Source organism: Aedes aegypti, chromosome 2 (assembly GCF_002204515.2).
Source record: "Aedes aegypti strain LVP_AGWG chromosome 2, AaegL5.0 Primary Assembly, whole genome shotgun sequence".
Lineage (NCBI taxonomy): Eukaryota > Metazoa > Arthropoda > Insecta > Diptera > Culicidae > Aedes > Aedes aegypti.
The window spans coordinates 461,708,145-461,733,374 of NC_035108.1; the positions used below are offsets into that span (position 1 = coordinate 461,708,145).

Sequence of the window (25,230 nt, forward strand, 5' to 3'; positions counted from 1 at the left end):
CATTTCGCTGGCTGCATGTTTTCCCCTTTTCTTCGTTCATCGCATCGGTCCCATCACGTGCTGCTGGCCGGCAAAGAGAAATAAGGAATCCAATCAGTTTCTACGGAAATGCGGTGTCCTCTCTCCCCAAAGATTGATTCGAGCGGATTCTTTGTCACGAAATGTGTGCTGCTGCACTTCTGCCATACCATACTCAATGTCCCATATGGGACTTGAAGGAGTTGGATCGTCGTTTTTTTTTTTCTCGAAGCTGGCGTGTAAAACACCGAGTTCAGGAATTTATGCTTATGATTGGACACATAAAGAACAACATAATCTGCTATGCGGGTATTTATTGGGAACTGACCTGCAAGGGAGATGTGACATTCTTTTGCAATTGCCTGCGGAGTTAGGTGTGAGTTATGATGATGGATGCTGTGGCTAGGATGAGATATTACGCAGGACGACGACTTGCAGGAACTTCCTTTGTTTCTTGTTTCATCCATTGCCAAACAATTGTTAAAAATCTGTTTTATAAGCTTTTTTGCTGATGTCTTGAATAATTACCAATTTTTACCAATTGTGTCTACAATTCGTTTAGAAACTGTTGTTATTTCTAATAGAAGTTTTAGCAGAGTTTGTCTTGAAAGATCTGATTTTTTTTTTATTTACTAAATATTTTCAGTAACTACTTCGGTGTCATGGCGGATATTTTTAATAATTGCAATATTACAAGAAGTTGGCTTCGATTTTGTCCTCAATTGTTGTAGGGACAAAACCTCACACAACCCAGATTTTTTTTTTCATAATTCCAAATATGGAAATGACAAGGAAAAAAAAATAAAAATACTTGAACCCTTCCTCGTAGTTTCGAATTCTTTAACCAAAAAAAAAATTCTTTGAAAAAAAGAATCAAATGACGGATTTTACGCCAACTCGACAAAGGGATTGGCAGCACCCCTTCAGAATTCAATGAAACTTCCTGGGTGTGAAGACTATGTGAAACTAAGATACTTTACATACTTTGTTTTTTCAAAATCGATCTAGACTAACATTTGAAAAGGGTCAAAGTTTATTTTTACTTTTTTTATAAACCCGTATAACTCGAAAACGGTAAGACCTACAAAAAAGTGTTGTATGGGGGACTGTCGTGAAATTTCCTGAAGTTTTAGAAAAAAATATTGAAAAAATAAAAACACATTTTCTACACTGAAAAAAAAAAGATTCAAAACTTTAAAGTCGATTTAAAAAAAAAACCGCCATATCAGATTTTGATCATCCTTAAGCAAAAAGTTTCGTAATTAAATTTACTAAAAGTCGTCCATACATTGCAAATTGGGCATTTTTTAGGGAAAAAAGTTTTTCTAACTTCGAACTTTTTAAGCCCAAAATGAATTTTTTATTTTATTTATATTTCGCTTTAAATAGTTTAGTATGATCATATTTTCAAATGATAAATGAGTTTTAATCACAAAATAGATTATATTTGTTTTATTGGGAGTAGTTTAAAGAAATACAACGGAATTATACAGTTTTTTTTAATTAAATTCAATTGATCTTAAATCGACTTTAAAGTTTTGAATAATTTTTTTTCAGTGTAGAAAATGTGTTTTTATTTTTTCAATATTTTTCTCTAAAACTTCAGGGAATTTCACGACAGTCGAAACTTTTTGCTTAAGGATGATCAAAATCTGAAATGGCCGTTTTTTTTTTAAATCGACTTTAAAGTTTTGAATATTTTTTTTTTCAGTGTAGAAAATGTGTTTTTATTTTTTCAATATTTTTCTCTAAAACTTCAGGGAATTTCACGACAGTCCCCCATACAACACTTTTTTGTAGGTCTTACCGTTTTCGAGTTATACGGGTTTATAAAAAGAAAGTAAAAAATACTTTGACCCTTTCCAAATGTTAGTCTAGATCGATTTTGAAAAAAAAAACAAAATATGCAAAGTATCTTAGTTTTACATACTTTTGACATCCAGAAAGTTTTATTGAATTCTGAAGGGGTGCTGCCAATCGCGTGTCGAGTTGGCGTGAAATCCGTCAATTGTAGATTTCAGTTGTTTGTACCTTTTAATTATACTGTCATTGCTTATCTTTTGAAAGATATGCGTATTTCGACTATCACTAGCACTGCCCTTCTACGTCTACTTGTCCCATGTTCTATGTAAACTTTATGGACCGCGGGACAAATATGCGTAGAACGGCAGAGCAGTGTTTCGACGTATCAATCTAAGTTGTAGAGTATCATAGATACTTTTTTCGTTCTTTTGGATACATTACGGAAATATCCAGGCAAGAGAGATCATTACGCGAGTTCAAACAGGAATACGTTGATTCACTGGAGATATTAATTGAGCATCTCTCAAAAAATTCTACTATCAAAAAACTAATATCAGAAAGAATTCTTGAAATAAATCCAGGGGAACCCAGTGAGCTGCTTGAGTGCCTGGGGCCTTCCTTAGCCGAGTGGTTAGAGTCCGCGGCTACAAAGCAAAGTCATGTTGAAGGTGTCTGGGTTCGATTCCCGGTCGGTCCAGGATCTTTTCGTAAAGGAAATTTCCTTGACTTCCCTGAGATTATCTGTATTCCTTTCTGCTTTATCGATTAAATTTATTTGTGGATCTGATCCGACGTTACCTGTGATGTTGCTTTTCCAGAGAGAATCCAAAGAGAAGTCCATTACTCCTTGCCGTTGGTCGATCGTCATGTTACCCAGGTACATTAGAGCATGTTCGCTCAGAAGAGGTCAGTCCGCTTTCAGACGGCCATGGTATTGAACGGGTGGAGCTCGTGTAATTTTCAAGCGAGCTGACGAAGAGTTTTTTTTGTTGGTGGGCTGGGAATCAAACCCATGACGATCCGCTTATGAAGCGAACGTATAGCCAACTACGCCACGCTTCATTCTTCACCGCAAAAAATATATATTCAAATCGCTATGATTTTTTTTTTGTTTTTCGATATTTTTACACCATTTTTCCACAACTTGTCAAAAAACTCTTCTAGTTTTAGAATCAGTGTCAGTATTGATCATTGGTAATCTGGATCTGAAGATTTTCCAAAATTCCGTGGGGGACCGATGCGTAGCCATAACCGACGCAAATATCTCAAGCTACAGAATTTTTATCGTATTCGGAAATTCACTCTTCGGAACAATACATCAATGAGAGTATGTTGTGAAAAAATTTGGTTCAGCCGTCTTTGAGTAATGAGTATTTCGGTTTCTGGTACCACGCTGTCTCAATAAAGATCTTGAAAACTTCAAAAAACATGATATCGTAATTTTCGAATATCTCAAAGAGTTCTTAACCGATTTCTATGATTTTTTTCATAGCAACTCCATATTACCTGGCATTGTATAGTTTACATTTTATTTTTTTGATAAATTTACCAAAAACAAAATGGCTGCCAAAGAGATTTTGTATGGAGAATGTCGGTCCACCAAGTAACATCGGAATATCTTCAAAACCAGATCACCAATGATTGATATCGACAAAACTATAAGAGTTTTTTGAATACTTGTGGAAAAATGGTGCACAAATATTGAGAAACAAAAACGTTAACACGATTTGAATATTTTTTTGAGGTATAAAATTAAGCTGCTGTTACAGGGGTTAGAAATGTTTCATCGCGCAGAAACTCCATCAAATATTTCTCTAAAATTTCCTCAACATTTCTGGAAGAAAGCTCTTTTAGAAAGTATTCATAATCCACTCTGAATATTTCTATGAATCAAATCATTTTTCAGGAATCAACTTGGAACTACTTTCAGAAATTCCTTCGGCAATTCTGATTCACCCAGTTACCCAAATCTTTTCAGAGAGGTGCCTTTGAGCAAGAGAATGGTTACACACATCTCGGGAATAACTTGGTTTCGATGGTAAACAGCCTGGTTCTCTGGAACATCCGGAATATTCGTGAAAATGGTCAATTCGTGTAAGAGTTTGCGGTTTTTTTTTGCAAACTCATCGGAATTCATTATCAAAGAACGTTATCTATTACGGATTGCTTATCCACATAAGGTGCCACTATAACGGCCTCCAGAAGATCCGGAACATCCGTGAAAATTGTCATCTGGTGAAGATCATCCTAAACCACCGCGATTTTTTTTTTCCAATGATATCAGAATTCATAATTATAGAACGTTACAGATGATATTGATTGTTCATGGCCATATGTGTCCACTATAATGGCCTAAGGAAGATCCGGAACATCCGTAAAAATGGTCATTTCGTGAAAATCATCCTTCAATTCGAGCTTCCTAATGATCTTAATTTTTTTGTAGTTTCATGAGTAGGACAATCCTTTGACTGTCATACCCAGGTGTTTTTGTGCGTAGTGTCCTACTATATCACTCCGGCGACGTGAAAACCTGAACTCGATTGTACTCAGTTCGTGCAAACCAAAACGAGAGAGAAAAAAAAAAACGGTGACGACACAAAAAATGATTTTTCTGGTGAAGATGAAACGAAGCAAAAACTCGAACCTTCAAGAGCACAAATCTAGAGAACCAGACAGTAGTGATTCATGCTGAAAACTTAATCGATTGGTCTCCAGCTAAAGACCAATCAATCAAGCCCACAGCCCGATCCGCTGTCCGGCTCTTCAGATGCGCGCTCCCGAAAATCTAATGTTCGACGTTGCTGCATCTTCACCTTCTGCTTGGGCTTTGACAAAGCACTGCCCAGCAGAACGCGTGCAAAATAATCCTTTATTTTTCACTATATTCATTTTTTTTTATCAAAAACTGCACCAGTTGTTTCATCAGCCGAATCTAATAATTTTCGGAGACAATAAAAACGTGACAGATCAATTTTCAAAACACCCGTTCGCGCGCGTTGCCTACTGCGATCTGAAGAAATCAATGGTGGAAATTTAATGATAATTTCTGATGGAATCCCTGATATGAATTCCCAAATAAATTAATTTCCTGAGAATCTCCTCAAGAATTTCTGGAATTCTGAAAGTATTACAGCGAAAAGAAATCATTGAAGGAAATCTACTTCAGAATAAATTGTTTGTGAAAAATCTAAAAGAACCTGAGTTCCTAGAAGAATCCTGAAGAAAACTTACTGGAGGAAAGTGTTGAAGAAACATGAAAATTACACTGTTCGACAAAAAATTTTTTTTGGCTGGATCAGGGACGCGGTTATATGGGTCTTGAAGTGCAAGAAAAGTGTAGAAAGAGGCCGTTTTCAAATGATTTGCAGCACCCCTGGATTAGTTTTTGACAAAGTTTGAAAATTTTGCATTTTTCATCAAAAAAAGCGTAATAAGCAAAATATCAATAAATTTTCAAATTCAATTATTCAACCATTGAATTAGTCAAATTAATATTTTTTAGCCCTAGATCGCTTCAGGGAAACGTGCACCATTTCAGAAGAATATTGGCATCATTTTTATATATGAATTTGGAATGTTAACGATCATTAAACAAGCATACGAGGATGTGCACTATATAAATACTACTTATTTTTCTATTCCACACATCTGGTTCATTATATGATAATTATTATAGGTCCAAGAAGACGCTTGATTAGGATTTAATTTTTTGCTCCATTTTATAAAGCAATGAGCAATGCAATCCAGTAACATTTGATTTCAACAAGGATACGACTACGGAAAATTGATGTGTCTGTGATGTGATGTGATGTGAATATATGGGCTGGTTGGTATAATAAACTCTCAGCAGAAATACAAAACATATATAGATTGGACACTGACATGTAAGTGGTCTTACATGCGCTAGTCGGTTTATCAGGAGACGATGTCTGTAAAAAAAATGTGATAACATTGTTATTTGCAATTTCCAAATATTTCGATAGGTACTCATTAATAATTGTTTATTTATGGTGACATTCATTATCCTCGGAATATCCCTAGGAAAATTACAGAATAACATAAAATAGCAACAAATAATTTAGTAATTATCATTATCACATTTTTTGCGAAAGCCGCTCAGGCAGGCATGAGCTTTTTTTGATTCAGTCTGTGCACAATACTAATCATCAAAATGAGTAAAACACTTGTTTTTCTATGTCTTCTTGTTAAAAGAAAGAAAAATAGAAATTACGTGAAGTGTCGCAAAATTGTTTATCACAAATGTATGGATAAATTGTTTCTTCACTTAATTGAAAAGCATTTTTACTCGTTTCGAGGATATGGGAATGGGGGCTCGAGTTTAAAATTAACCTTAATGGTCGACTTCTTTATGTTTCCAATATGCTTACATCTAAACCCATTTGAAGAAAACATCTCATTGAACAAGAAACTAACGCTCCATATGAAAGTGTGATTAAAATTGCTGAAAAATATGTAAAATGTAGAACCAACAAAAAAATCGGAAATGGTTTAACCAGAAATTGTATCATCTTACAAGTAAGAAGTAGGCATGTTACCACTTAATCAGTTTTCACAAATGATTAGTATTGTGCGCAAACTTAATCAAAAAGATCTCATGCCTGCTTGAGTGGCTGTCAAATGATGTCACAAAAAATGTGGAATTGTTGATTACTGAATTATTGGTTGCTATTTTACGTTAGTCTTTAATTTCTAGGGGTATTCTGATAACAAATGGACCTCACGATAAGTAATCTATTCTTAATGAGTACCTTTAAAAATCTTTGGAAATCGCAAATAACATTATTATGACATTTTTCACGGACTTCGCCATCGGCTCCTGATAAACCGACTAGCTCATGTAAGACCACTTACATGTCAGTGTCCAACCTAATTTTGTATTACTGCCAAGAGTTTATTAGACCAACCAGCCCATATAAACATAACAGACACATCAATTTTCCGTATTCGTATCCTTGTTGAAATCAAATGTTACTGGATTGCATTGCTCATTGCTTTATAAAATGGAGCAAAAAATTAAATCCTAATCAAGCGTCTTCTTGGATCTATAATAATTATCATATAATGAACCTGATGTGTGGAATAGAAAAATAAGTAGTATTTATATAGTGCACATCCTCGTATGCTTGTTTAATGATCGTTAACATTCCAAATTCATATATAAAAATGATGCCAATATTCTTCTGAAATGGTGCACGTTTCCCTGAAGCGATCTAGGGCTAGAAAATATTGATTTGACTAATTCAATGGTTGAAAAATTGAATTTGAAAATATATTGATATTTTGCTTATTACGCTTTTTTTGATGAAAAATGCAAAATTTTCAAACTTTGTCAAAAACTAATCCAGGGGTGCTGCAAATCATTTGAAAACGGCCTCTTTCTACACTTTTCTTGCACTTCAAGACCCATATAACCGCGTCCCTGATCCAGTCAAAAAAATTTTTTTGTCGAACAGTGTTATAATATTAATATAATACATAAAACCATATTTTTATTAGAATAAAACATGAAAAGAAGAGCATTTGGACACTATCACGAAAAAAAAGTAATCCAGAAATTTATCAAGGGAAACTTTGCCTATATTGTTATCTAGACTTATTTTTTTTGTCAGTCAATCACATCTAAAATTTAGCAGTTAGATTCACTTTTACGGAAAAAATACGACAGAAAGTTTTGAATGTTAATACATTTTTAAAAGCAAAAAGATCAAACCAGCCGAAACTAAAAAAAAATCATTTCACGATGTAAAGTTTACCGGGGAAAGTTTGAACAGCTTTGGTAAGATGAAATGGGAACAGTAAGTTAACCCTCAAAGCCCCGGGACAGAACTTTCGTTTTCAATCGATTGTCCCTAAGAAACAAATAAGCGTAATGAAATGCGGTTTTCACTATGATCGATGGGATGAGTTAGACTTCCAGTGAGTGGAGTTTTCAAACCAGGAGTTCTGGTATGGACATGTTTTTCAACCGGAAATAATTGTTCCCTATAGTCACAATTTTAACATGTTTAGCAATGAAATCAAGATTTAACGAAATGTTTTAGCCATTTTTCGACTTTAAGTTACGGGCCAATACAAGAATACATTACATAATTGGGTTTATATTCTTGCGTGGGGTACTTTCCGGCTAGGAGTCGAGACCAAGGAACAAATGTAAATTTGATACGAAGCAACATATGCGGCTACTTGAACGTTATGAAATCATTAGAAACCTAATGCAAGACGTCAATTCTCAATGTTGTCAATTTTACGATATGGCCAATGCTGGGTTGTAGGCTCACTTCCGGTGAACCAGGAGACAAACATGGAGAAAGCTCAAAATTAGGCTTGTGGCTGCTCAAACTTTTTGAAATAACCCCAGTGTAGCTATTGAAACCAGGGATAGGGTGCGACTCAAAACTCTTTCGGTGCAGCACGCGCTGCCGGGAGACAGCACGTCCAATTTGAAAGAGACTTGCCAGTGCAATAAGCCATTTTATGAGACGTTTCGAATCATATGGTTTCCGTTTGTTTCCCAGCTTTGAAAGTTTCTGGCGGGCCGATGTATTTACGTTTCTTCTAGCGTTACATTTGGAAGGAGCTTATTCAACAATGGCGCTGGTGGCAATGAAACAAAGTTTTTAATTTTCGCATGTAAAATTGAAATCAGCAAGCAGGGAAGGTATTTTTCATTTACAGGTAACATAATACATGTAAGCCAGGTAGAAACATGCGCTGAAAGAGACGGGGACGTCATCGCCAACAAAAATGTGACCAGCGCCATTCAGATATCATGCTAGTTTTTTGAACAACAACAATGAGCGGCCCGCCGGAAAACGTCAATCGAACGTCTCGTAAAATGGCTTATATGAATTGTGTTGCACCCATTCTTTTTTGTGTGCTAAAACGCTAAAACTCCCATGTGCCGTTGCTGAGAATCTCTCTGAGCATTAGTCAAGGCTCTCTCAAATGACATCACTTTGCTTTGTTGACGGAGTACGGATGGACGCCACTCTCAAACAAACCACACAAACGTTTGTTTACTTCATAAATCATACATGATTTCGCCTCACAAACGGGGTAGATGTACTAATAGTGGAGGTACTAACATGATCTACATGATCTTTATTTAACCGTTTAAATTGAAGAAGCACAATTAATGAACATATTAATGTTGTAACGGGAAGGAACGACCATTCATTTAATGAGAAAAATGATTTCATCGCAGTAATCAACGGCATGTCAGTGAAAAATTATACCTCCACTATCGGTACACTGTTCTTTAAGCTGCGGTATAATTTTAATTTGCGTTCCTATAGTTGCGGTATCCATTGTTTTCTTATGGGATCCTCCACTATAGGAACACTTTACCGGAACAATTGGTACAAGTAAGAAAAGTTTCAGCAGTTTTAGTAATATATCATTATCTTTCAAGTAATTTGCACGCTGTTTTCAACTATTTCGTGTATCAATAAGCCAATACGTCGATTGGTAGTGTCAATTATGTGATTAATGCAATAAAATCAGTTAATGGCGTTACCACAACTATAGAAACACCCACAACTAATGGATTACTTATCCTACTTCGATAATGGCCCATTGCACGGTGACGTCATCTTCTGATCGCTCTCTTTCCCTCCTTCGGGAAACCTGAAAACAACGGTGCCAGTACCTGTCAAATTTGACAGGTACTGGCACCATTGTTTTCAAGTTTTGTTAAAGAGCGAAAGAGAGAGAATTTCGCCGTGAAATGCCTAATTTCGACGACTTCGGTATGGGGCTCTGCACTTTTTTCATTTTGCATCGAATTTTGACGTTTACTGGCCTTGTTGTTTACTAATTTTATGAAAGAGTGAACGAGAGGGAATGATTTTTGTGCAGAGCCCCATACTTTTCGTGTTGACCAGGAGATTTGACAATTTCCTGAACAAACTATTGCTTTGATTAGATTCAATATATCTGACAATATTTTCGTGTGATCGTTGTGTTTATTGTCGTTTTCGTTTTAAGGAACTGAATCGGCGATCAACACATAAACAAACCAACTTGAAGCAAATTGTAGTTCGGTTCGGTCGAACCTGATTCGGGTTAGGGTTGAAACTGAACGGGTTACGCCAGTTTCAACCTTGGCTAAAAAACGAATTCGACATATTTTATTGCTGTGTGCGTTTGAAACGCAAATATCAAATGCGGGAAGACTGAAGGCGGTAAGATTTTTTCAAGACATTGCTACGAGGATCTTTTTCTGTTGCCTCTTATAAAACGATAGCGAAGCTCACTCATACGAATGTGCACATCAAAAAAGTAGCTGGTGTAAATGTGGAGAAATGATGCGCGGCACACCAATTTAACGCATTACTTGTGTTTCATTCTGAAAAAAAAATGATTCAAACTTCCTATTTTTGTCAGTTATCTATGGTTTGATTATCCGAACCGAAGAAACATTTGCTTTTCTGCAGCTCATTACCATCATCAGCTTTAGCAGATTTCGTTGCGCTTCATGCGTTTTGTAGTGTTTTCTCTCATAGGAAAAGGTAAACTTCCGAAAAATATAGGTGTGTGTGAGTGGAATTTGACTCTGGAGTATAAATTATGCTCCCGATAAGGAGGCACAGCTCAAGCTGTCAAATTCCATAGTGAAAAAATAGGACGTCATCCCTGTGGATTTTTTACAAGGAAAGCGAAGTCGAGAATTGTTTGTCCACGGAAGTGTCAAGAGTTTTGTCGGTTTTTTTGTGACGCCCTCACTCCCGAGGGAACATTTGTTGTATGAAATTAAAAATAATTTGTCTGACACGTAACAAACAACTTCCTGCCCCCTCCACGTGACTCATCTTACACATAACTCCTAACTTAATTAATTAACGGCCTTACAAAATAATTTCCGAACATTGTAAGAAATGTCCTACGTCCTAGTTTCAAATTCACGTACTTTCTACGTAAGGACCCATTCACAAATTTCATAACGCTGAAGGGGGGGGGGGGTCCTTAAGATGTAACAGCTCATACAAAATTTGAAAAATATTCATACAAAATGCGTTACGAGGGGGTGGTAGGGTGTCAAAAATGGCTATTTCCGGCGTTATGAAATTTGTGAATAAACCCTAAGGGCTTATTCACAAATTTCATAACGCTGAAGGGGGTGGGTGGGTGTTCTCACGATGTTACGGCTCATACAAAATTTGTAGAATATTCATACAAAAAGCGTTACGAAGGGGTGGGTGGGTGTCAAAAATGGTCATTTTCAGCGTTATGAAATAAATGAATGAGCCCTAAAATGATTTTGAATTATAGAGCAAGCAAAAGATGATTCGACACCGCCGTCAGTCACATTCGTTCTCAATTATGTTTCCAATGAAAAGCACCAAACGAAGCACATTGTGCATTACTCCAAGAGTTTTAAAGAGTAGAGCTGGAGCTATCTTTTGTCTCTCACACAGTTGCGACAATACTCGCACCTTCTTTTGTGTCACTCAACAAAAACAGGAGACGCACGCAAAAGTCGGGTGCAGCACATGCATATTTTGCACCGCTCCGAGTTTTCTGCCATTCTCTGATTGAAACATGCTTCTTGACTGTATTGGCTTTTCGTCCCGATTGCCCGGCATAAACCGTATTCTAAGGCCACTTCTGGTGAATCAGAAAAGAAACATAAATAATAGGTAAAACTAGACATGCGACTGGTCAAGCTTCAGAAAAGAACCTCAGCGTTGCTGTAAGAACATGCAGAACAGTCGAGTCTAGTACACGACACTGAAAACCCTTACAGTTGTGGTCGAAATACGCGTATCTGTCAAAGGGTACAAACGCTAGTGGAATTAAATGGTTTAGTACTAAATTCGGGTTTTCATTCACTTATAGGTATTCCAGTAAATAGCCTGAAGGTTTATTATCATAATATATGTTGAGAAATTGAAGTTTTTTTTTTCTAATTTTACAATCAAGCTCTAGAGCTCTAGAAGAGCAAGACCAGTAGAATAGCCTCCAGATTTGTTGGAACAGAGGTGGTGCGAACTGATTATCAACAAACAGCCAGGCTGCTGTCAAGCCTAAATTTTCATCAAAATAATCCGAGTATGCCTAGGAGTGTGTGGTCATTACTTCGTCACGCTAAAAAAAATATACATTTTATGTGACACAAAAACTATCAACTGTTAAAAGTGTTGAAGGAACATTCTTCTTGGTCTTATTGATGTGTATGTTTTTTTTTCAGATATTTGTGAAATATATTTTAAACTAAAATACGTTCAGAAACTATCCGATTCAGCTGGTTTATTGGACTTATTGCCTGCATCGAACTGTAAAAGCTTTGTGTGAAGTATTTCAAGCGTGCACCTTGAAAATGGTTTCCTGCGAGACAAGCAAACAAACAACGGTTAGCACTGGTGGAAAAAATGTGTTCAAATTGAAAAACCAAAATGTTCGCACCCCTCAGGTTGGAACGAATCAAATTTGTTACACGCAAAAGTTGATGAGTGGTCGAATGTCCATGTTGGAATCCGAACTGTTCAGTGCACATTGGTCGGAAAAAAATGAAATTTGGCCAAAACTATTTTATCACCTAAATCGACAAAATATGTAATCTAAATATGTTATTTGGCGTTTCTATTGTTTCATTTACAAAAAAAAAAATTGTTTCAGAAAAGGTCATTCACAAAGTACGTAAATTTAAAAAAGTGTTTATTTTCAATTAAAATTGTTGTCAAACTGGGCTGAAAGCACAAATTTTGTTTGTATTTGATCGAGTTTGATCAAAATGTGTATTAATAGTGGTTAAATATATTTTAAATAAACTTTGTATGAAAAATATCGTCAAAATATATGTAAAATATTGATCTATTCAAATAGCTCTAACTTGCAAATCAGCAAATTTCTGCAAAAATTTTAAAGGTTTTTTGTAAGATCTAAGGATGCTTTTTGATGTGCAATATTTGATATGGCGGCGACATGACGCGACAAGAGGTGTTTTTCATGTTCAATATCATCAAAATGACTGAAGTGTAATATTGAATAGTATTAAAACTCCAACCAAGTATTTTTTCCATCCTCATGCTCGATAAAAGTGTTGAACCATAAACTGTCAGGTAGTGAGTAACTTTCGGGAAATATTGCATTCCTAAATTATAAATTTTGTGCTTTATTTTATTTTTTACATTTTTCATTTTTTTGACTTCAGCCGGTTTGCCGTCATAAAAGTTATAGAAATTTAAATTTTATTTCAATTTCAATTAAGGATCATAATAATATAACACATCAGATATATTTTAAAATTATAAAAATCATAAAACTCTCAAAAAAGTTTTTGGTAGTTTTGGCCGCCCCTTTATATGGAGCCCGGCAAAAATTGAATTTTCGTTGATGTGGACCATCATTCTGTTCAAAATGATATTTTCAAAAAGTTTACTGATGGAGGAAAGCAAGCTGATTGGACGATAGCTAGAAGCTTCTATAGGATTTTTGTTCGGTTCTTAAATTAGAATCTGCTTTCACTACTATGAGCCTGAACGCAACTGTGTTCGTAATATGGATGTGTGGAGGAATTTGAATCAACACGGTATAAGGTTATTGCAACACGAGGCTCAATATAATGATGCATTAATCTAAATTCTAAAACGGTTGCCGGTCGCGAATTACTGATAAACACACTGTACGATGTGTTGCAATTGTTCCTGCACCAATAATGGTCACCGACAGGAGCGGACATTGCTCAGAAACATCGCTTCAGGACGACGTCGAGCGCAACGGAAGCTCTTCCAGGCGTGCTTTCGCGGATGCACTTTCGAGACAGGAGCAACACCCGCAAAGGCAACGATCCATTCATCAAACATGCTCTCGCGGAATGGCGCCCTGATTGGCCTTCTAATGCAAGCAAATGCCCTCGACACTGCGGATAACGCCCAAGCGGACAATGAGGAAAATCATTGTTTAATGGGCTTATTAATTATGGCATTCGATGTCCGATCGGTCGGGTCGGTTGGATAACGTCCATTATTGGTCCCCAAAGGACGAGAAGCCGCTTGTAGTTTCAATTATCTCTCTCCCGTTGGCGGTTTTTGTTTCGAAAATTAGCGTCTGTTAAAATTCATCCTGTTCCAGCGCTTTCAATGGACAATAGAAGGCAAACTTGGCAAACGGCAAGCCTGGTGAGAAATTTATGGCTTTCCTCATCCTTCAAACGGGTTAATCCCCGCAGACGACATTCGGAGCGGAACTGAACGAAAAAGAACGTTTCGTTTCTACTGATGGAATAACCTTCCGCCGTTTCCCGAAGGACTGTCGACCGAACGGCGTGTGGAAAAATGTGGGTGATTCATTACCCTACACAACACTAGACTAATACCAGTTCTGCTGCTAGAACCCATTTCGTTGAGAACGCGCATTGCAGAAATTCCGAAAGGATTTTCCTTACTGCAGCATCGCTTTCTATTCGATCATTTTCCTTCGTCCCGTTCGGGCCGTGCTTTCCGTCCTTACGATTCTCGGCATGCTGTCTTCCACAAGGACCAAGCGCCACAATGTTCCAATATAGAAGCAACATAGAACAAATTCACCGTGGCGAGAGGAATGGGTTGAAAAAAAAAATCCGTCGAACAGTTACAAGGCGAGAGCGCCCGAGAAAATGTATAAATTTTGTTATCAAAAATAGATTTGCATATATTTTATTGGCAGCCGACGCCTTTTGGCCAGCCAGCCAGCCAGTCACTCCGCCGCGATGAGGATGCCGAGGCGAGAAAAGCTCTTTTGCACTAAATTATCGAATTATCGGCGGGAGATCCGTTGAATAATGATTTCGAGCGAGGAAACTATCATTCCGCGCTCAGGGGGGAGAGGTTGTTCTGTTCCTTGTGGCTGACGATGGAAAGAGGGGCAGCATTGGAAGATAGGGACCATAAGTTTCGAGCTTTTAAAAGTTAATTATCATCAATTTTAGTAAGACTGCAGATATTTAAAAGAACTTATGCCAATGGAACCCTTCAGATTGGAACTGTACATATGTAGTTTTCAAACGAAACTTTTCAAACAAATAACGTTTTCTAAGATCTAATATTATTTCAATTTCTTAATAGGGTAAGTGTACCGAATTCTATTACACCATCACTCCGAATGTCACTATCCCGAGTGCCATAACGCCGAATGAACAATTATCTTGAAAACCCTTCTAACACGATAATCCCTTCATAAAGTTATGGAGAATTGACTGTTGATGTCGATAAGTTTCATGGAATTAATTTCTCCCAAAATGTTTTTGTTGCAGTTTCACTTGAACGAAACTTTTTTGACGGGGATTTATGTTTATATGTTTTCATGTTTCTGTTTCTGAAGATTTTTTCACAGACCATCCTATTATATTGCTGTTGAATCTACCTATCTTGAGCGATATTATTCTATTTTACGATTTTGGTGCCTCTAACTTTTGTTTATTAATTATTTTTTTGAATTCGTACACCTAATGGGGATCTGCGCTATATATACTGGATGCCGAAGGCTCAGAATAAAGACCGTGGACTGATTAACATATTATTTTATTTATTTATTTGCAGGTTATAAAAATTGTTAAATTAGGAAAAAGAATCGTTAGTATAAAATTATGAAATTTCATCAAATCGTATTTCATAAGATATTTTCAGAAGTTCGCCCTACATCTTACGGTGAAGCTAGAAAATGCATATTCTAGAGACATGTTGACAGATTGTTGTATGTTAGTTTCACAATAGAAGCAAACCAGTGTTGCCAGATTATCAGTTTAATCATTTAATTGTTTTTCAGGCAGTATGGTTATCAAATTCGATAATTTTTCAAAAGATTTCACACTAATGTGTTTTTATAATAGTTCATTGATAATGTGATTTAATTATAGCCAATTCTGGAAACCCTCTTCTATAATGCTTATATGCATTTCTGATACTGATATAGAGCAAAATATTGGTGTGCATGGTTACTTGGCTATCTATTGATCGCATTTGAATAATCCCTCCGAAGTCACTCGTACCAGGTGGTGAGGTGACATCCTAATTTACCGGTGAAATTTTTGTGAATCTCATTACATTAATCGAGCCTAATTTCTTCCCTTTACGCCGAGGGCAAGCGTGTGAAATCTATTAAACACTGCATGCGAAATGTTTTCCCGACCGTGAACCATCCCAGAGTGAAAGCTCAATCGGAGTCTACCCCCCTGAGAGGACCCTTTTGGGCTCCAAGGTACCACGAAGCGCGGTAATTAATGCAAATGAGTTCGAGACTGAGAACCTGGCACCAGGAGGGGGGTCCCCTCCTTGATGCTGGTGGGCTGATGTTGTACTCCGGGGAACACAGATTGCGTTCATCTGATTTTTGCTTCGCCGAGTCGACCTGCTGCATCCACTCCCTTGCGCCCCAATCAGGAGGTATATTTGGGATACTTTCTGTCATCATTCGGTGGCATCTGAGGATATAGGTAGTCGTGCCCATCAGATAATGTTCCCGGTGCAGAAGCAGCTGTTGTATATCTCTCTATAGGTACATGCACCAGTCCGCTCTCCGGACTGGATCTCGAAAGCCGATGTTGTAGAGCATCAAGGAAGACATCATCAGCGCGCGGTACGGTTCTGCAACCATAGCAGCCAGCTGCATGGAAGTTCAATCGAATAGAACTACCTACTCCGAAATGGGGTACAGGCGGGCAGGTGGCACGGTGGACATGTCCAACATGGCCCAAAGCTCGTCGACGTCGTGACAGTCGGTGGTCCAAATCTGGACAACGATGCTGGATGTGTATGATTTGATCGTATCGGTACACCACCACCATTTTCCGTAAGGGGTGGTATTCATCTATAGCAGGGCTGGTAGCGACTGAGTGTTTTGAAAATAGAAAACTTTAGAGACCTCATACCTGAAAAAGAAAGCTACGAGAACCAAAACAAATAAAAGAAACCAAACAGCAGATATTTCACTTACCATGTTTACAGCCGTTCTTATTATTATATGTATTTTTTTCCATATATATTTTTTTTTCAAAAAAATCCGTCAGGTATTCGCTTATATTTGACTTCAGATATTATTCCGAACATTTCTTCAGGAGTGATATTTATAGATTTTCTTAAGAAATTCACATGCCCCGTAACATGGGTAGATCACTCTTTCAAAGTGCGTTACGGGATAAGATCTGCTATATTGTACTCTTGTTGCAGCTGTTTTTGTTAATACTAATAAATTAAAAGGTAAAAGAGTAATACGCCACTGGCGCGGTAAATGGCTGGGCATGGCGTACCATTGGTACCTCGCGTACCTGCAGGAATAAAATAGACCCCTTTGTGCGGTCCTTAGCCTCTTGCCCAGCATCTCCTATCCCTACCTCCTCGTGGTACTGGCCGGGGTACGAGTAACCTTGGGGAAGATCGGGTAACCAACCCCCGGTGGGAACTTTGGTCGTATGCTGACAGGGAAGGGGGGGGTTTGCTTTTGCAAACCTGGAGCGTCTGTACTCCATGTTAGGAGCGGCTCACAACAGCGTCTGTTCCCCATGTCAGGAGCGGCTGATCATCTTCCGAGTGCCAGAGAAGGACTCTAAACTAAACTGCGCACTATGGCCCTCCGGAAATCTAGGGGGTTGGTGTCAGGCCCTGCAAGCCAACCGTAAAAACACATCAGTACAGGAATGTCAACGAGAGAATACGGACCGGAACAATCGGCAAAGACCACAGCGACGAAAATGGACTAGCGATTGGAAACTCGGTACGTGGAACTGCAAATCTCTCAACTTCATTGGAAGTACTCGCATACTCTCCGATGTACTGAAGACCCGCGGTTTCGACATCGTAGCGCTGCAGGAGGTGTGCTGGACAGGAGCATTGGTGCGAACGTTTAGAGGTAATCATACCATCTACCAGAGCTGCGGCAACACACGCGAGCTGGGAACAGCTTTTATAGTGATGGGTGATATGCAAAGGCGCGTGATCGGGTGGTGGCCGATCAATGAACGAATGTGCAAGTTAAGAATCAAAGGCCGATTCTTTAACTTCAGCATAATCAACGTGCATAGCCCACACTCCGGAAGCACTGATGATGACAAGGACGCATTTTACGCGCAGCTCGAACGCGAGTACGACTGCTGCCCAAGCCACGACGTCAAGATCATCATAGGAGATTTGAATGCTCAGGTTGGCCAGGAGGAGGAGTTCAGACCGACGATTGGAAAGTTCAGCGCCCACCGGCTGACGAACGAGAACGGCCTACGACTGATAGATTTTGCCGCCTCCAAGAACATGGCCATTCGTAGCACCTATTTCCAGCACAGCCTCCCGTATCGGTACACCTGGAGATCACCTCAGCAGACAGAATCGCAAATCGACCACGTTTTGATCGATGGACGGCACTTCTCCGACATAACCGACGTCAGAACCTATCGTGGCGCCAACATTGACTCCGACCACTACCTGGTGATGGTGAAACTGCGCCCAAAACTATCCGTCATCAACAATGTACGGTACCGACGCCCGCCCCGGTACAATCTCGAGCGGCTGAAACAACCGGATGTCGCCAATGCGTACGCGCAGCATCTTGAGGCAGCGTTGCCGGATGAGGGCGAGCTCGATAGGGCCCCTCTTGAGGACTGCTGGAGGACAGTCAAAGCAGCCATTAACGACGCTGCCGAAAGCGTTGTCGGATATGTGGAACGGAGCTCAAGAAACGATTGGTTCGACGAGGAGTGCCAAGAGGTTTTAGAGGAGAAGAATGCAGCGCGGGCTGCAATGCTGCAGCATGGTACGCGGCAAAACGTGGAACAATACAGACTGAAGCGGAAACAGCAAACCCGCCTATTCCGGGACAAAAAGCGCCGCCTGGAAGAGGTGGAATGCCAAGAGATGGAGTTGCTGTACCGTTCTCAAGAAACGCGGAAGTTCTATCAGAAGCTCAACACATCCCGCAAAGGCTTCGTGCCGCGAGCTGAGATGTGCCGGGATAAGGATGGGAGCATCTTGACGGACGGACGCGAGGTGATCGAAAGGTGGAAGCAGCACTACGATGAACACCTGAATGGCGCAGAGAACACAGGCACAGAAGGTCAGGACAACGAAGGCGATGGCTACGTCAGCACAGCGGATAGCGGAAATCAACCAGCTTCCACGAGGGGGGAAGTTAAGGATGCCATTCAACAGCTCAAGAACAACAAAGCCGCTGGCAAGGATGGTATCGGAGCCGAACTCATCAAGATGGGCCCGGACAGGTTGGCCGCTTGTCTGCATCGGCTGATAGTCAGAATCTGGGAAACGGAACAGCTACCGGAGGAGTGGAAGCAAGGCGTTATATGCCCTATCTACAAAAAGGGCGACAAACTGGAGTGTGAAAATTATCGTGCAATCACCATCCTAAACGCCGCCTATAAAGTGCTATCCCAGATTCTCTTCCGTCGTCTATCACCTATAGCAAACGAGTTCGTGGGAAGTTATCAAGCAGGTTTCATCGACGGCCGCTCGACAACGGACCAGATCTTTTCCGTGCGGCAAATCCTCCAGAAATGCCGTGAGTACCAGGTCCCTACGCACCATTTGTTCATCGATTTCAAGGCGGCATACGATAGTATCGACCGCATAGAGCTATGGAAAATCATGGACGAGAACAGCTTTCCCGGGAAGCTCACAAGATTGATCAGAGCAACGATGGACGGTGTGCAAAACTGCGTGAAGATCTCGGGCGAAGACTCCAGTTCGTTCGAGTCTCGGCGGGGACTACGACAGGGCGATGGACTTTCGTGCCTGTTGTTCAATATTGCGCTTGAAGGTGTCATGCGGAGAGCCGGACTTAACAGTCGAGGCACGATTTTCACGAGATCCGGACAATTTGTTTGCTTCGCGGACGACATGGATATTATTGGGAGAAAATTTGAAACGGTGGCAGATTTGTTCACCCGCCTGAAACGCGAAGCAACAAGAGTCGGGCTAATGGTGAATGCGTCGAAAACAAAGTACATGCTGGTTGGCGGAACTGAGCGCGACAGGACCCGCCTAGGAAGCAGTGTTACGATAGACGGGGATACCTTCGAGGTGGTGGACGAGTTCGTCTACCTCGGATCCTTGTTGACGGCTGACAACAATGTTAGTCGGGAAATACGAAGGCGCATCATCAACGGAAGTCGTGCCTACTATGGGCTCCAGAAGAAACTGCGGTCAAGAAAGATTCACCCCCGCACCAAATGTACGATGTACAAAACGCTCCTCATAAGACCGGTAGTCCTCTACAGGCATGAGGCGTGGACTATGCTCGAGGAGGACTTGCAAGCTCTTGGGGTTTTCGAACGCCGAGTACTAAGGACGATCTTCGGCGGCGTACAGGAGAACGGCGTGTGGCGGCGAAGGATGAACCACGAGCTCGCTCAACTCTACGGCGAACCCAGTATCGTGAAGGTAGCTAAAGCTGGAAGGATACGCTGGGCAGGGCATGTTGCAAGAATGCCGGACAACAACCCTGTAAAGATGGTGTTCGCCACGAATCCGGTCGGAACAAGAAGGCGTGGGGCGCAGCGAGCTAGGTGGATTGATCAGGTACACCAGGACCTGGAGAGCGTGGGTCACAGTCGAGGATGGAGAGAAGCGGCCATGAACCGAGGGAATTGGCGAAATATTGTTGGCGAGGCTTTATCAAGATAATTGATGTAAAGCCAAATAAGTAAGTAAGTAAGTAAGTAATACGTCACTAAGATCCACCTTATCCTATGTCCTAGATGATGAGGAGGTCGAAGTGAAAAAATGGCTCAATTAGCATCTGGTTTCTATTCAAGAGACAAGATCTTTCCGAGTTCAGGTTTTTATCTTCCAATATTTAGGGAGAAACGATTCTGAATCAGTGTAGTAACAGACTTCCTTCCAGTTTCTTGTTTTTGAAATAAGGTAAGTTTAACCAAAATGTCTGATGCGATGAAACCTGTTCACAGTAAAAATAAAACATGACTTCTGACTAAGATACAAACAGTCTCATGCATAATGATGAAGAAAGATAGTTCCCGGTAGATACCCGTCACAAAAAACCACAGGGATCAAACGGGGTACGCGAAAAAGTAAAAACTTTACCTTTGACAATCGTCAGAGATGTTGTAGACGTCAACGAAGGATGAAAAAGCAGAATTGATAGCCTGTTCAACACCTGAATTTGTTATGGTGGATTATAAAACTATTATTATTTTCTCTTAAATATTAATTTGAACAATATTTGTTGGCCTACCTTATTAGGCCAGCGCGCACGTTTATCACTGTAGTCTCTTTAATGCTTGCAATCCTGCATTCAAGACTGAGGCTGTAATAGACCGTTTCATGTGACAGCTTCGTGTATGCATTTATTTACATCTGCCAAAGAGCGGTGCATACACGGGGCTGTCATTTCCAAAAAAGAACTGTCAAACAGCTCCCAAATCAGCTGATTTTAAACGTCTTGTGAAAAGGCCTTTGGTATGACAGAGGAGTGACAGGTATGAGTCAACCAGTGAAAAAAAGTGTTAAGTAAACTTTGTGATATTGATTCCTTAATACTAAATTTAGACTAGACTTAAAAGTAGTGAAATAACAATTGAAAACAAAACATATTTAAACATATTTAAATTAAACATTGAAATTCGGTCAAAAACATTATGCTTACATACTAGGTAACCTAAATTGCGCCTCGTTGCCTACTCCATTGCTACACAGAGGACAGTTTCCTACAACAAATTAGGTAAGGACTAAATCTAACAAATATCTTCGAAACAATCAAACATATATTGTAATTATTAGGACTACCACTAAGTTTGCTATGATCGTTGGATACAATATTACACATAGGGAACTAAACGTGAGTAATCATTAGAATTCATATGTACACTTTCGACCGGGGTTCACAAACCCATCTTGGCGTACAACACGACCCAAACTTATTTTTTAAGAAATTTTAATGATTTTGCTTAAGATATGTCTAAAATGAATTTATACATTCCCGATTGGACAATTATATTCTCCTTTGCAACCACAACTGGATTGTGCGTATTTATTTCTCTTCCGGCAGAGAATAATAATTTTGGAAATTCCCGTTGGATTGAATCCAACAGTATTGATCCTAAGTTTGGGATAACTATTAAATAAGCTTAAAGGACATGAACTTAAAACCTACTGATGTATATACAGTTTGATCTTAAACCTACCCTACGAGAATGGACTGAAAACTAGTCTAAAGTAAGCGAGAAGAAAACTGAAAAATTGTGAGTAGAGTGACCTGTAAAATTGTATGTAACAGAATTTGAAAAACAATTAAATATTTCAGCTAAAGCTGTTCCCAACTACATTAACCGTTTCGGAATTGCTATTTGAATTAGTTTAACAAAATTTGTACTTCATTATTTCTCAATTATAAATGAGTAAAACGATATGCACTAAACCAGGCCCGCCCAACGGTGTTGGATCGCGGGCCAAATTTTAGATATAATATTGTGTTGCGGACCAAATTTATTAGTAGTCAAGTAACTACAACAATTTCGTGAAGTCGAGCAACAGCCAGTCAACAAAAATGTTTTCATTTGGAAAAAATAAAAAGCCAAGTGCTGGATGCTATTCTGCTATTCTGAGATTGCCCAAGAGTTTGTGGATAATCTGGATCAGGATTCAGTGAAAATTGCTCAGGATTACGCAAGAAAGGGGAGTGCGGCCTGGATATCATCAAGCAGCTAGGCTGCTGTCAAACTAAAATTTTCGTAAAAATGATCAGCGTATACCTAGGACTATGTGGTCACAACTTCATCACGCTAAAAAATGTTACACATTTGGTGTAACACAAACACCGTTAACTTTGAACGAAACGTTCTACTCGGTAGTATTTATTCATCAATTGTTTAGAACTTTAGGGAATATGTTACTTGCTAATTTACTCTCAGAAACTACCTGCCTTAAATTGGTGAAGATAGAATATTGTGTTCAAATTGAAGGATTATGTGACAAATTCTGCTTAAGATTATCCAGGTTAACTATCCTGGCAAGGATGCTTGCTCATGATTCTGAGGGATTCCTGCCCAACATTATATGAGATCTGCGTAAAATTTTATGTTAAAAACGTATTTGGGTTTTTGTGAATCTGCCACACCTACCCATTTTTTATGAAAAGCTTATCCATGATTCTGCCTAACATTTTCAGGATTGTAGAACACTTATGTCCAATATTCTGTGAGAATTCAGCTTATGATCCAGTGTGATTTTAGATGTTCTCGTATGCTGTTTTTTTTTGTTGAAGTTTAATAAAAATCTAGTTTCGTTTACCAAATAGTTTAGAAAATAATAGAAGAAATACTGTTTTGTAATACTAATAAAATTATTCAGACTACTAAAACAATATTTTTGTCACTAATCTAAAGACATTTCAGTAGTATAGAGTATAACAATACAGAAATTAATGAAAAGTTGAAAAATTGTCACGCTTTAAGCTAGTGTAACAGTTAACAGCAGGGCTGGGAAAAATTTGAATTTGATTTTGATGAGATTCACGTTTTTGAACTACTGTACTGGGAAGAGCCACGTGATTTTCGCGAAATTCAAGCCTACTACTATTACCATTCCCAGCACTGCTTAACAGGCCAGATACGAGAAAATTAGTCGAGCTATGCGGGCTACACAAGAAAAAAAACCGCTGGCCTAACGTTGGGCAGGCGTGCAAAACATTCGAATATACCACAAAAGATAAAAAAACTGGTTGCAGTGTAAAAAAGGAATTTCTCTAAAAATTTCTTTGCAGATATTGTCCAAAATCGAACATGAAATTTTTACTTAGGGTAACCCGGAAATTTTTCCAAATATTTTATCAACAATTCCTACAGAAGAGAGTCCATTGATTTTTTTTTCGAGAATGTCCATCAATTTCTCAAGGATTTCCTCCAAAATTATTGTTCCAGATTTCAACCAGGATTTTATCCTAATAGAATAAAGGAATTTCTCTAAATAATCTTACGAAAATACCCCATATTTCTCCCAAAAGAATCCTAAAGCAATCTTTAATGAAACTTCGATAACATAAATCTGAAAGTCTTGGATGATTTTGTAGATCTAATAAAACCCTGGTTAATAGTCTGCCCAATATTCGGAAGTTTTTTCGGAGTTTTTTCAAATTATCGGGCAAAATTCCTGAAAAAAAGTGTGCAGAAATAATGCAAGGAATTGTTATGAGTTGACATAATTGCTGTAGTGTTTGCTGGTGTGAAACTTAAAACGTACTTTAAAAAACCATTAAAATTGAGAAATACTCGCAAAACCTTTAGAAAAACTTTATGAGTAATTCCTGAATGCAGAGGGGGCAAATTCATTGAAAATTTTAAGCAGATGTAAAGTTCAGAATAATGAAAAGTTATTCGTTAATCTATTAGATTTTATTGGTGTTGGAGAAAGTGTTTAACCGGTTATCGCAGTTTAAAGTTGTACTGATCGTCTCTGCAAATTATTAGATTTGGCTAGAGAAACAGCTGGTGAAGTTTTTCAAAAAGTGTCTATAGCGGAAATAAGCCGATTTATTCTGCACGGGTTAACGTGGGCAGTGCTTTGTTAAAGCCCAAGCAGAAGGTGATGCATGCATCGTAGCCGAACCTAAAACTTTCGAGAGCGCAGATCTGGAGAGCCGGACAGCGGATCGGACTTAAGGGATTGATCACTCGCTGGTTTTTAGCTAGTGCCACTGTCTAGTTCTCTAGATTTGTACCGTAAAGAGGTTTAAGTTTTGGCTTCAATCCATCTTCACCAGACAAATTGTTTTTTTACATCGTCGTCGAAGTTGTTTTCCTCGTTTTAGTTTGCACGCGGTTTGTTCGGGTTTTCGCGTCGTCGGAGTAATCTTTTACTTTTGTGACATGAGCATGCTGATTTAAGAAGCTTGCAGCTGCTCAAGAATGGATGATCAATTTGGTGAGCTCGTTTCATTGTTTTTATTTTAAAGGTACAATATATTTTAAAACGTATTTTTATCATGACAACGAAGAGAATGTTACTTAAATAAATTTATTTAACAAAATATGAACATTGACATTAAAAACATACTTTTGCTTTTATCTGATGTTTATCATTTAAAAAATCAACCATTGAATGGTTCGACGTACCGTACGTTACGTTCGTTTTAGAGTACTATTGACAGGTGATTTTTTTTTTGACAGATGTTACATGAATCGTATCACTTACCAAGATGAATCCTGATCATGCAGCTATGATCCCACCCTACTAATAAAACTCCATCCCATGATAACCATGGAGACTCAGAGGTGATCTCGGTCTCTAGTAACAATGTATGTCACACTAACATTAATTTCTTTCCCCGATGACCGTAAGGACGTGGCCGGCGTCTTTATTGACTTTTTAATGTATGGAGTTCTTGTTCTTCTTTTGCAATTTTGATTATACTGGTCAATCACGGAGTAGCAACTACGAATTGTACGGTCATCAATGC

At 38.8% G+C, this 25,230-nt stretch overlaps 1 protein-coding gene across 1 annotated transcript in view; it reads right to left on the reverse strand.

Annotated features, from left to right (window-relative positions):
- Nucleotides 1-25,230, reverse strand: part of LOC5577905 (zinc finger protein ush) — a 402,590-nt gene that overhangs the window by 12,541 nt on the left and 364,819 nt on the right. The window lies entirely within an intron of this gene.